Here is a 12,365-nt window from a genome sequence, read left to right on the forward strand (position 1 = left end):
AAATAGTCAACAATGAAAAAGAATCATTTAAAATGTAAAAACATGTAAATCATGCATCTGATGCAGAACTATATGTACAGTTTTCCCAGTAACTTAACAGCAATAACAGCAGTAATGAATTAGAACTCAACAAAAGCCTTGGATAGACATTTCTCAAAAACAGTAAGCACCATCACTGATCAACAAGAAAGTGTAGATTAAAGCCACAATTAGACATGGCCTCTGTCTGAGAAGCTATTACTTTAAAAAGTATTGGTAAGAGTAATTAGAAAATGAACTTTTTACACATCGTCAGTGGGACTATGAAAGGTATAGGCATTGAGAGGACTCTGTATAGGAGTTTTAAAAAGGGGGTCAAAAATAGAATTCCTACCAATCTTCTAAGACCATTTCTGAATATATGTTTAGAGACATTGATATCAGGATAGTGAAGAGAAATTAAATTCCAATGGATTGTTACAAAGTTACAATAGCTAAGATGGGCAAACATTCTAAGTAGCTATGACAAAGGAAAAAACACAGAGAATATGGTAGATTCATAGAATGTGATAGTATCAAGACAGTAACTAGTAGACACTGCCTCATTCACACTGGTGAATCTGAAGACCATTACCCCAGAGAGGAGAGCCAGTCACAGGGTCACAAGCCTGAGGAAGGCACATAAATCAGCCCAGTGCACAGCAGCAGAGAGGAAAGTGGTGGAGCCTGGGTAGAAAGGGAAATGAGCTGCCATTCAAACAGCCTGATGTTTCAGTTATACAAAATGGATAATTCTAGAAAGCTTACTCCATCTGCTCTGCAGCATCATGCCTATAATTAACAGCACTATATTGTACATTTCAGGTTGTAAGATGGTAGATCTTATGTTAAGTGTTGTGAATACAATAAAAAAAGAATACAATAGAATAAAAATGGCAATAAACAAAGATGTACACAGGCTAGTTCTGCTAACAGTCTTTCAAGAATCAAACAAATGTCCTTAAAAGGGAATATTTTCTAGAAACAAATTTTGGATTGAGGGAATTTTAAATCTTCATACATTTTAAGACAAGTAAAATAATTACTATCTTTTAAAGGTAGCATACGGTAGAACTTCTGTTCTTAAAGGAAGCCAGGTAATGGGTTCTCCAGTGTTAAAAGGGACCCACGAGGTCTTGTGTTCGTTACTGCTTCCAAGGGCCACTGCTTGGCATTAAATGAAACTGTATGTCTCAGTATAGCTGTTTCTTGTATGGTGTTTTGCCTGCATATACGAATGCGCTCCTTGTGTGTATATTGACTGAAGAGGTCATAAGAGGTTTTAAGACCCTCTTGAACTGGAGTTACAGACAGTTCTGGTGAGATAGAACTGCAGTGTCGTCAGAGAGAGCTGCAAAGTCAACTGTTAACAGGGCTACGTGGTGTATGAATTGCCAACAAGTAGACAAGGGCCTGTGACTCAGGTCCCCTGTGCTCAGTGGAGAGAGCCCGTCACCAAGTGGAATAAGCACTCTCTGATTAAGCACCTCCCACCTAAGCACCTTTCAGACTAAATGCCTTCTGATTCTGAGTCTGCACATGGTTGGCACTGCTGGCCCTGCAAGCCAACACACTCTGTGAGCTCACTCTAAAGCCTGTGGAATTCTTTCCCCCAGGGAGAATGCCACTAAGGGCAGAAGAGGACAGAGGAGTGAAGACATAAATTAAAATGCAGTCTTCCTTCATCCGCTTAATTAACTCGGAGACATGGATTACAGAGTGACCCTCTCTCGTTTCCCAATTGTTCTGTCTGATCTCAGCATGAGTAATAACATAACGGTTGTGTTTTCTCTCTTAGACACAACAGAAAGGGTTCAGCACCTGCTTTCAAATCTATCTGTGCTCTCTCCTAGTCACACTAAGTTTTATTTAAAGTGCCTGGCTTTTTTGATATTTACTCATCTGTTTGCCTGTGCTTTATTTTTTGACTTGTTAAGTTAGCAAGGAGGTACGTTTTATTGTGGCATTTTCCCACATATGTATCATAGTCTTTTTATCTTTCATCTCCCCCCCACAGCTGTCCCTCTGCCCCCACCCCAACCCTCCACATCTTCACTACCCTCCACCTGCACAGATCCTCTCTCTTCTGTTTCATGTCACATGCATCCCATTGCTTTCTTTCCTCTTTCCTTAAGATCATGGTGACTTTGGGGATGCTCGACTACTTTCATTTTCAGTCAACTTAAAAACACTTCTCTTCATGGAGATCCCTGCTTCAGAGGAATAGGCTTCAGTTCCTTATTGTGAAGGAATAACAAGCTTTGTTACTCATTCTTAACAATAACAATAATTAACATAACATTAATTTGTGGCTGATCACAGAACTTATATGAGTTTTATTTTCTCCACATGTAATATAGACCACACGTATGTAAGACACATGCTTCCTCTGAGAGATTAAGAGGCGCTGCTTTGTTTCTGAGCTACCCATGTCCACTTCACTGTTTGACAAAAATGCATATCTCTCTTTCTTCCTCTCCCCCTTCTCTTCTTCCTCTCTCCTTTCCCCCTCCCCCCTCTCCTCTTCTTTTCTTAGATTGCAAGTGAAGGGTTGGCATCCTTAGAGGTTGAATGGCTTACTCATGAGAGAACAGCTAATTAGCAGGCTTGCAGACATCATTCATCAACCTTTAAAACGTCCTTTCAGTTTGTTGTCAAGAATGACCTATCCCCTTAAGAATTCTCCTTTCCTAACAGCTAGGAATTTCATCAATATTGCCTACCTTCCCTTATAATTAACTTTTGCTTTATCTTTCTTAATAGAGTCCATAAAATAGAGGACAAACAGCGGGAGGTAGTTTAACTTATTACAGTCCCTACGCCGTTAAACTACTTTTAAAATTATGTAAATTATTTAAAATAAAAAGCAATCATGATCTCATAATTCCAGAAATACACACCTACACTAATTTAACATTTCTTCCTCATCTTTGAGAGGATGTACTATAGTACTTATATTATTTAATTTTAATATAAAACATACTCTTGTATGTTTTTTAAAAGATTTATTTATTTTTATGTGTGAGAACTTTTGCCTACCTGTTTTTATGTGTATCATGTGTATTCCTGGTGCCTGTAGAGGAGACCCAAAGAGGGCTTGGATCTTCGGAAATGGAAGATGTAAACAGCTGTGAGTCACCATGTGGGTGCTCAGAACTGAACCCAGATCCTCTGGAAGCATAGCCATCATTCTAAACCATTTAGCTATCTCTGCAGCTCTGTTTTCTTGTCTTAATAGTCTCTGTTTTCCTTTTTTCTCCATGATTGCACAATTAATGAAGTGCCCATACATAACTGAGTGTACAGTAGGTTTGTTTATAATAGCATCATCACAACATCAGTGTGATGCATAGTAAAACAGTGACATCGTGATAACCACATATCACTTTATCTCTATTATGCCCACAAGGGAATGCCACTGAACACATGGCCACCATTCCAGGTCTAATGTTAACTGAAACATTATCATGTGTACTATGTTCTTTCACCACCTCTAAATGATCAAAATACCCTTAAACTACCTTTTTCCTCAATCCTCATTCCCCCAAATCTAGCCAACAACTAATCTATGGTACTGTCTATCTCTATTTTCCTACCTGAAGATTCATATATATTGAGCACATAGTATATCAACTTTTATGCCATGCTTCTTTTGTGTATCATAATGGTTTTTGGTCAATTTTATGACCAAATAGTATATATTATGTTATATTATGTGATGATTAATATGTTTGTTGGAATATTCTGATTCATTTTTTATTACTTTTATTTTTGTACAGTTCAGCTGCTGGCCCCTCCAGTCCCCCCTCCCACAGTTTCCCATCCTATTCCTCCTACCTTCCATCGCTGAGAGGATGTTCCACTCCTTCAAGCCTTCCCACTCCCTGAAGCCTCAAGTCTCTCGAGGGTTAGGTGCATCTTCTCTCACTGAGCCCAGAACAGGAATATGTCTACTGCATATGTGTGGGAGACCTCAGTCCAGTTCCTGAATGCTGCCTGGTTGTTGACTCAGTGTTTGAGAGATCTCAGGGGTCCAGGTTAGTTGAGACTGCTGGTCTTCCTATGGGGTCTCCCTCCTCCTCAGCTTCTTTGAGCCTTTCCCTAAGCCAACCACAAAGTTCCTAATTTCAGTCCAATGGTTGGGTGTAAGTATGCTTCTGTCTCAGTGTACTGCTTATTGGGCCTCTCAGAGGGCAGCCATGCTAGGCTCCTATCTGTAAGCACTCCATAGCATCAGTAACAGTGTCAGGTCTTGGAGCCTCCACTTGAGATGGATCCCAAGTTGGGCTTGTCACTAGACCACCTTTTCCTCAGTTTCTTCTCCATTTTTGTCTCTGCAATTCTTTTAGAAGAGGATAATTCTGAGTCAGAATTTTTGACTATGGGATGACAACCCTACCCTCCACTTGATGCCCTGTCTTTCTACTGGAGGTGGACTCTTTGAGTTCCCTACCCACAATGTAGGGCATTTCATCTAAGATCTTTTCCTTTGATTCCTGAAAGTCTCTCACCTCCCAGGTCTCTGGTACTTTCCTGAGGGTCCCCATACCTCACAGCCCTGGAGAGGTTGCATATTTCCATTCATTTTGCTGGCCCTCAGGGCTTCTTTCGTGTACCACCCCAATACCCAATCATGTTTCCCTGTGCTTCTCCCACTCCCTTCTCCCACCCAGGTCCCTCCTCCAAATGGGATTGAAGCATCCTCACTTGGGCCCTTCAGCTTGTTAACCTTCTTGAGTTCTGTGGATTATATCCTAAATATTCTGTAATTTTTCGGCTAATATCCACTTATTTGTGAGTACATACCATGCATGTCCTTTGGGGTCTGAGTTACCTCACTCAGGAAGATATTTTCTAGTTGCATCCATTTGCCTGCAAAACTCATGGTGACCTCCTTCTTAATAGCTGAAGCGAATTCCATTGTGTAAATGAATCACATTTTCTATATCCATTTTCCATTGTAGGACATCTGGGTTGTTTCTAGTTTCTGGCTATTACAAATAAGGTCACTATGAACATAGTGGAACATGTGCCCCTGTGACATGGTGGGGCAACTTTTGGGTATATGCCCAAGGGTGGTATAGCTGAGTCTTTAGGGAGATCTATTTCCAATTTTCAGAGGAAACTCCAGATTGATTTCCAGAGTGGTTGTACCAGTTTGAAATCCTACAAGCAATGGAGGGCTGTTCTTCTTTCTCTACACCCTCACCAACATGTGTTGTCACCTGAGTTTTTGATCTTAGCCATTCTTATTGGTCTGAAGTGGAATCTCAGGGTCATTTTGATTTGCATTTCTTTGATGACTAAAGACTTTGGACATTTCTTTAAGTGCTTCTTGAACATTCAAGATTCTTGAGTTGTGCATTCTCTCTATTTAGCTCTATATCCAATTTTTAATTGGGTTGTTTGTTTTTTGGGGGGTTAGTTTCTTGAGTTCTTTATACATTTGGGATATTAGCCCTCTAATAGATGTTGGATTAGTGAATATTGTTTCCCAATACGTAGTTTACTGATTTGTTTTTATATAGCTATAAGGATTGAACCCAAGATCTTTTACATGCTGGTCAACCACTCTATATCCTCAGCCACTGTATATTACTTCATCTTATAAATTGTCTAAGTTGGGCTAAAGGATGGTATATATCTAAATAAATCAAAGAAGTAGAAGAAAGGAGAACTAGAGCTCTCTTGAGCTAAGTCACATTATCTTCCTCTCCCCCAAGAATACTAGCACTATTGGTTCTAAAACCTTTGGACTCACATTGACTTACACTACTGGTTTTCATTAGTCTTCAATTTGTAGATGGTAGATCATGAAACATCTTGGTGACTGTGATCATATGAGTCATTTCTTATAACAAGTGTATAAATCTACATCAATAGCTTTATTTCTACTTTGAACTGTACTATTATATAGCTATACAACATGTTGATTACCCACTGATTCGTCAGTGGACATTGGAGATGTTCTTGCATTTGAGTTATTATATGTAGTGCTATTATAATTTCTTATGTTCATATGTCTTTCTAGATGTGTATTTTCTGGGCTTTACAACTAGGAGCAGAATTTCTGGGTCATATAATAACTCTGTGTTTAATCACTCAAGGTATTCGACAGTCTTTCCAAGTTTCTGTATCATTTAATATTTCTATCAGCAACGAATAAGTGTTTTGCCTTCTCCATATTCTCGTCAATGGTTGTCATTATATAGCTTTTAGATTCTGGACATATTAGTTGATATTTTCAACTAAGTTAAAGTTGGTGCCTTTAACTTCATGCTCCTATGAAGAAGGGTGCACCCTATACTCAGATGGACCTGAAGACTACCTACCACTGTCTCCCAATGGCCTTCCTTGGAGTAAAACCAGATTACTACAATCACAGGGGGAAAAAAACAAAAACAAAACAAAAAACAAACAAACGAACAAACAAACAAACAAACAAACAAAAAACAAAAGCAAGCTAGTATCAAGGGCCATTCCTATTAGAACCATAGGCTTCAGGGTTGAGACTGTTTCAGTGTAAACTTTACATGGGTTCCTCTCATTAGCTTGTTTGAGTGGCAAATAGGCATTCATCAAGCACAACTCTTACTTCTACAACTCAACTTTTTGTTTTGTTCTTTAATCCATTCAATCTAAGGTCCACGAAAATTAAAGTTTCATACCGCTGGCTCTATAAAATTATCAAATGATTTATTCAATAGAAATATACATGTTGAGCATCTCCCATATGCTACATACTAATTGTGAAGGGTGTTGAAACTACATTGCTACACAAAGTGAATAAAATCTTTGTATCACAGAGCTTGACATAAAGTGAATAAATCAGGAATCAGAAAATCACTAATAAATGTAAGACAATACCTGTTAGGACACAAAGCATGTGTACTCAAGTCAGAGATCTACAAACATCATGGGGATAAGAAAAAGAGAAAAGAGAAGTTTGCAGAAAAACTTTTCAGAGAGTTTGATAACAGTCAGATACCGAATTTGAATTTGTAGTAACACATTAAGATTTTCCCCCGTTTGGTATAGAACTAAACTGAGAATTCACAACTGAAGAACCTTGAATGTCTGAGAAGCACCTAAAGAAATCCTTCAAAGTCCTTAGTGGCCAGAGAAATGCAAATCAAAACGACCCTGAGACTCCACCTTACACCAATCAGAATGGCTAAAATCAAAAACTCAGGGGACAGCACATGTTGGAGAGGATGTGGAGAAAAAGGAGCACTACTCCATTGCTGCTGTGACTGCAAACTGGTACAACCACTCTGGAAATCAATCTGGAGTTTCCTCAGAATATTGAAAATAGATCTACCTAAAGACCCAGCTATACCACCCATGGGAATATACCCAAAAGATGCCCCACCATGTCACAGGAGCACGTGTTCCACTATGTTCATAGTGGCCCTATTTGTGATATCCAGAAGCTGAAAACAACCAAGATAGCCCACAACAAGACAAATAAATACAGAAAATGTGTTTCATTAACACAAAGGAATACTACTCAGCTATTAAGAATGAGGACATCCTGAGTTTTGCAGGCAAATGGATGGAACTAGAAAATGTCATCCTGAGTGAGGTAACTCAGACCCAAAAAGACGTGCATAGTATATACTCACCAATAAATGGATATTAGCCACAAAAAAAAAAGTACAGAATACCCAAGACACAGTCCACAGAATTCAAAAAGGTCAACAAGCAGAAGGGCCCAAATAAGGACACCTCAGTCCCACTTGGGGGAGAGCAGAAAGCAATTGCAAGTGGGGAGGGAGGGAGGGACCTGAGAGGGAAATTGGCTGGGGGGTGGAGTAAAAGGGGGAGAGAGGGGAACCTGATTTGGTATTGGGTGAGGGAAAAGGACTGAAGCCCTGAGGACCAGCATAAAGAATGGAAACAGGCAACCTCAGGAAATAGTGGGGAGGGGGGTTACCCTACAAAATGCACCAGAGACCTGGGAGGTAAGAGAATTTCAGGAAGCAAAGGGAGAGACCTTAAATGAAATGCCAGACAGTAGGAAGAGGGAACTTATAGAGCCTACCTCCAGCAATGAAGACAGGGCATCAACTGAGGAATGGGGTTGCCATCCCACAGTCACATCTCTGACCCATAATTGTTCCTGTCAGGAACTACAGGGATGGAAATGAAGAAGATACTGAGGAAAAGAAGGTCCAGTGACAGGCCCAAAGTGGGATCCAGCTCAAGGGGAGGTCCAAGGCCTGACACTATTACTGAGGCTATGGAGCGCTCACAAAAAGGGACCTATCATGGCAACCCTCCAAAAGACCCAAGAAGCAGCTGAAAGAATCAGATGCAAATATTTGCACTCAACCAACAGACAGAAACAGCTGATCCCTGTGGTTGAATTAGGGAAGGCAGAAAGAAGCTGAGGAGAAGGTCGATCTTGTAGGAGAACCAGCAGTCTCAATTAATCTGGACTCCTGAGATCTCTCAAACATTGGACCACCAAACATACAACATATACCAGTTGATATGAGACCCCAATACACATACAGTAGAGGTCTTCCAGGTCTGTGTTCATTCAGAGGTGATACACCTAACCCTCAAGAGACTGGAAGCCCCAGGGAGTTTAGAGGCCAGGTGGGGTAAGAGGGTGGGGGCATCCAAGTGGAGAGAGGAGGTGGAGAGGATGTGTGAGAAGTGGAACAGTCGAAGAGTAGATCAGAGAGGGGAACAGGGAATGCAATATGGAGTGTAAAAAATAAATTAATTTAAATTAAAAAGTCAATTTAAAAAAAGAAAATACATAATATTTCCCCCATTGTGCCTTTCTATCAAAACATATTAATAACTATCATTCAAATAATACTTCTGAAAATCTGAAACATACCAAAAATGTCTTTTTTCTTACATTAAGCCAAAACAATTTTACTAACTCTGGTGGACATGCATGCTAGCTGTCCAGGTGACCTCAGATGTTGACATGTATTTCCATGGACCCTTTGTCCATTACATCTGTTTTCTTTGTACACTATCCATCTGTCTTTCTTGCTTCTCTGCTTCTTTCCCCCCTTACATCTGTCACTCTGTGTTCTTTCCTCATTCTGCTCCTCTTTTGGTGTTTCATTGTACCACCTGCTATTTTTGATGCTCATGTAACATCATTTATCATTTTCTTTTGTAAGCATTTGTACACCTATATTTTAATGAAAATGTCATAGTTTTACTCTCTATATAAATTGAAAGTACACCAAGACCCTTTCTCAGTTGTTGTCACAGACTTAGAAGAAAGAGACATGCTCTTCAATAAGTTTGTGTCAAAAATTAGCCAGCTCTCCAATTTACATGTCTCCGTTTACATACTGCTTAACTACTGTGCCTTGGAAGACTATGCTTTCAAATTAGTAAGCTATCCAACTGGCTTAGGTGTGTCTTCATGTATGATGCTGAGCAACTTATACAATATAGTCAGGTTAAATGACAACCTGATCTAGATTTCACTACAGAGTCAGTGTTAACTGCAGTAAACATTTCAGTCTCTCTAAACCTTAATCATTTGTGAAAAGGAACAACAATAATGAGTATATATTTTTGCAGAATTTAAGCAGGAAATAACAAAACTTAAAATATATTGTATACCGTCTAGAAAAGTATACTGTGACAGACTACCCATTCAATATGATTATTTTAGTTTGTATTTCTCCAACTTAAAATTTCCATTAACAACAACAAAAAAAAAGGTTGCTTGCCCACTTCACAGAAGGTTGTAAGGCATTTGGTCCCAACTAAGTACTAATCCTGACTGACCAGTAAGAAAAAGGGAGTGGGGCTGTCCTTAAACTCTCTCAGTAGACCAGACTGGCTGTGAACTCAGAGTGCTGGGAATAAAGACAAAGCCACAGATCCAAGCATGGCGGAGCAGGATTGGTCAGCCATCCAGAAGTTCTGTGAGCAGGTGAACACCGACTCCAGTGGCCCGACACATGCACCTTGGCTACTGGCCCACAAAAGCAAACCTCCACAGGAGAAGGAAGCCCTTTATGCCCTGACAGTGCTGGAGATATTCATGAACCACTGCGGGGAGAAGTTCCACAGTGAAGAGGCCAAGTTCTGCTTCCTGAACGAGCTGATCAAAGTATTGTCCCCAAAGTACCTAGGGGCCAGGGCTATGGAGAAGGTTAAAGGAAGAGTTATTGAAATCCTCTTTAGGCTGGTGAGATGGCTCAGTGGGTAAGAGCACCCGACTGCTCTTCCAAAGGTCCAGAGTTCAAATCCCAGCAACCACATGGTGGCTCACAACCATCCGTAACAAGATCTGGCGCCCTCTTCTGGAGTGTCTGAAGACAGCTACAGTGTACTTATGTATAATAAAAAAAAAAAAAAAAAAGAGTTGCCTTGGTCATGGTGTCTCTTCATGGTATTGAAATCCTCTTTAGCTGGACAGTCTGGTTTCCAGAAGACATCAAGATCCGAGATGCTTATCAGATGCTAAAGAAGCAAGGAATCATAAAGCAAGATCCTAAACTACCGATGGATAAAATCTTGCCCCTACTGTCTCCCTGGCCAAAGAGCATCTTTGATGCTGATGATGAGAAGTCAAAGCTTCTGACAAGACTTCTCAAGAGTAACCACCCTGAGGATCTTCAGGTTGCAAACCAGCTGATCAAGAATTTGGTCAAGGAGGAACAAGAGAAGTCTGAAAAGGTGCCCAGGCGAGTCAGTGCAGTAGAGGAAGTCCGCAGCCACGTGAGGGTGCTTCGGGAGATGCTGACCATGTACCGAAGGCCAGGTCATGCCCTGCCCGACCAGCAGGCCCTGCAGGTTGTGTATGAAAGATGTGAGAAGCTGCAGCTCACCCTGTTCCAGCTTGCAAGCGACACCACTGATGACGACGATGCTCTGGTGGAGATTCTTCAAGCAAATGACCTTCTCACACAGGGGGTTCGGCTATACATACAGGTGGTGGAGGGCCGAGTTAGTGCTGGGAACGCAGTGCCCGCCGCAGTGGGAGCCATTCCCGCCCCCAGAGCATTCCGGAATCCAGAACCCTGTGGACTGAACTGTCCACTCATTGAAGTGGAGACACCATCTTTGCTTCATCAGGACCTGGCAGTTCCCACTAGGAACCAGGATGTTATTCCAAGTTGCTGTAATGACAAGAAGCAGCCGGGTGCCATCACACTCAAGGGGCGGGGGGTGGAATCCAGAGTCTTTTTGTAGGCCAGAACCTGCTGGATCTCTTCTTATCCCAGCCATCTCCAGGACCACTGAATTATGTTCCACAAAAAAAGCATCCCCAAGGAGGTGCCACCAGGTACCAAGGCTTCTCCAGGTTGGTCCTGGGAGGCTGAGCCATTGGCTTCTGCCACAGCCTCACAGAATACACCTCTGGCTCACGTGTTTGTCTTTGGAGTCTGTGAAACCCAGCAGCTTGCCGCCCATTGTCGTGTATGACCGGAACAGCTTCCGAATTCTTCTGTACTTCTCCCAGACTGGGGCCCCTGGCCACCCGGATGTGAAGGTGTTGTTGTTGACCATGATGAGCACTGCCACCCAACCTGTCTGGGATGTCATGTTTCAGGTGGCTGTCCCAAAGTCAATGCGAGTGAAGCTGCAGCCGGCATCCAGCTCCAAACTCCCTACATTCAGTCCTTTGATGCCTCCAGCAGTGATATCGCAGATGCTGTTGCTCGACAACCCACACAAAGAACCTATCCGGTTGCAGTATAAGCTGACTTTCAACCAAGGTGGGCAGCTGTTCAGTAAGTAGGAGAGGTGAAAGACTTTCCAGACCTGGCTGTCTTGAGCACTGCCTTACTTTTCAACCAAGATTCTTCAGTCACGCTTAGATCAGCGTCCTTTTACTGTCTGGTCGGGACTGGTTGTAATGTAGTGCAGAGTGCCAAGAGTCCTCTCCTGATGTTAGGCCTTGATTGCCAATGTGTCTGTAGATCATGTATGTGTGGGTGGGTCTGTGTTACTGGGGTGCTGGGGGAGGAGGTAGAGCTTGGCTTGGGATTTGGGCAGTGTGGGGGATGCTGACCACCTCTGAGATTATCTCTGCTGCACTCATACCTGCTTCTGCATGTTGGTTGACACTGGTGCCCCTGCCTCAAGTTGGAGTTTTATAAGCCAAAGTTTTTTCCATGAAGAAAAAAGAAAAAGGAAGTGGACATTCCTGTCATTCTGTAGTATAAAACCCAAAGGAAGAAGAAGAAGAAGAAGAAGAAGAAGAAGAAGAAGAAGAAGAAGAAGAAGAAGAAGAAGAAGAAGAAGAAGAAGAAGAAGAAGAAGAAGAAAGGGAGGAAGGAAGGAAGGAAGGAAGGAAGGAAAGGGAAGGGAAGGGAAGGGAAGGGAAGGGAAGGGAAGGGAAGGGAAGGGAA

General features: G+C 41.7%; 1 pseudogene; it reads left to right on the plus strand.

Annotated features, from left to right (window-relative positions):
- Positions 1-4,080: 4,080 nt before the first annotated feature.
- LOC110295590 (ADP-ribosylation factor-binding protein GGA2-like) lies at positions 4,081-12,024 on the plus strand (annotated as a pseudogene).
- The last annotated feature ends 341 nt before the right edge of the window (positions 12,025-12,365 follow it).

The sequence above is a fragment of the Mus caroli genome, unplaced genomic scaffold (assembly GCF_978045245.1).
Source record: "Mus caroli unplaced genomic scaffold, Mus_caroli_1 scaffold_7, whole genome shotgun sequence".
NCBI classification, from domain to species: Eukaryota; Metazoa; Chordata; class Mammalia; order Rodentia; family Muridae; genus Mus; species Mus caroli.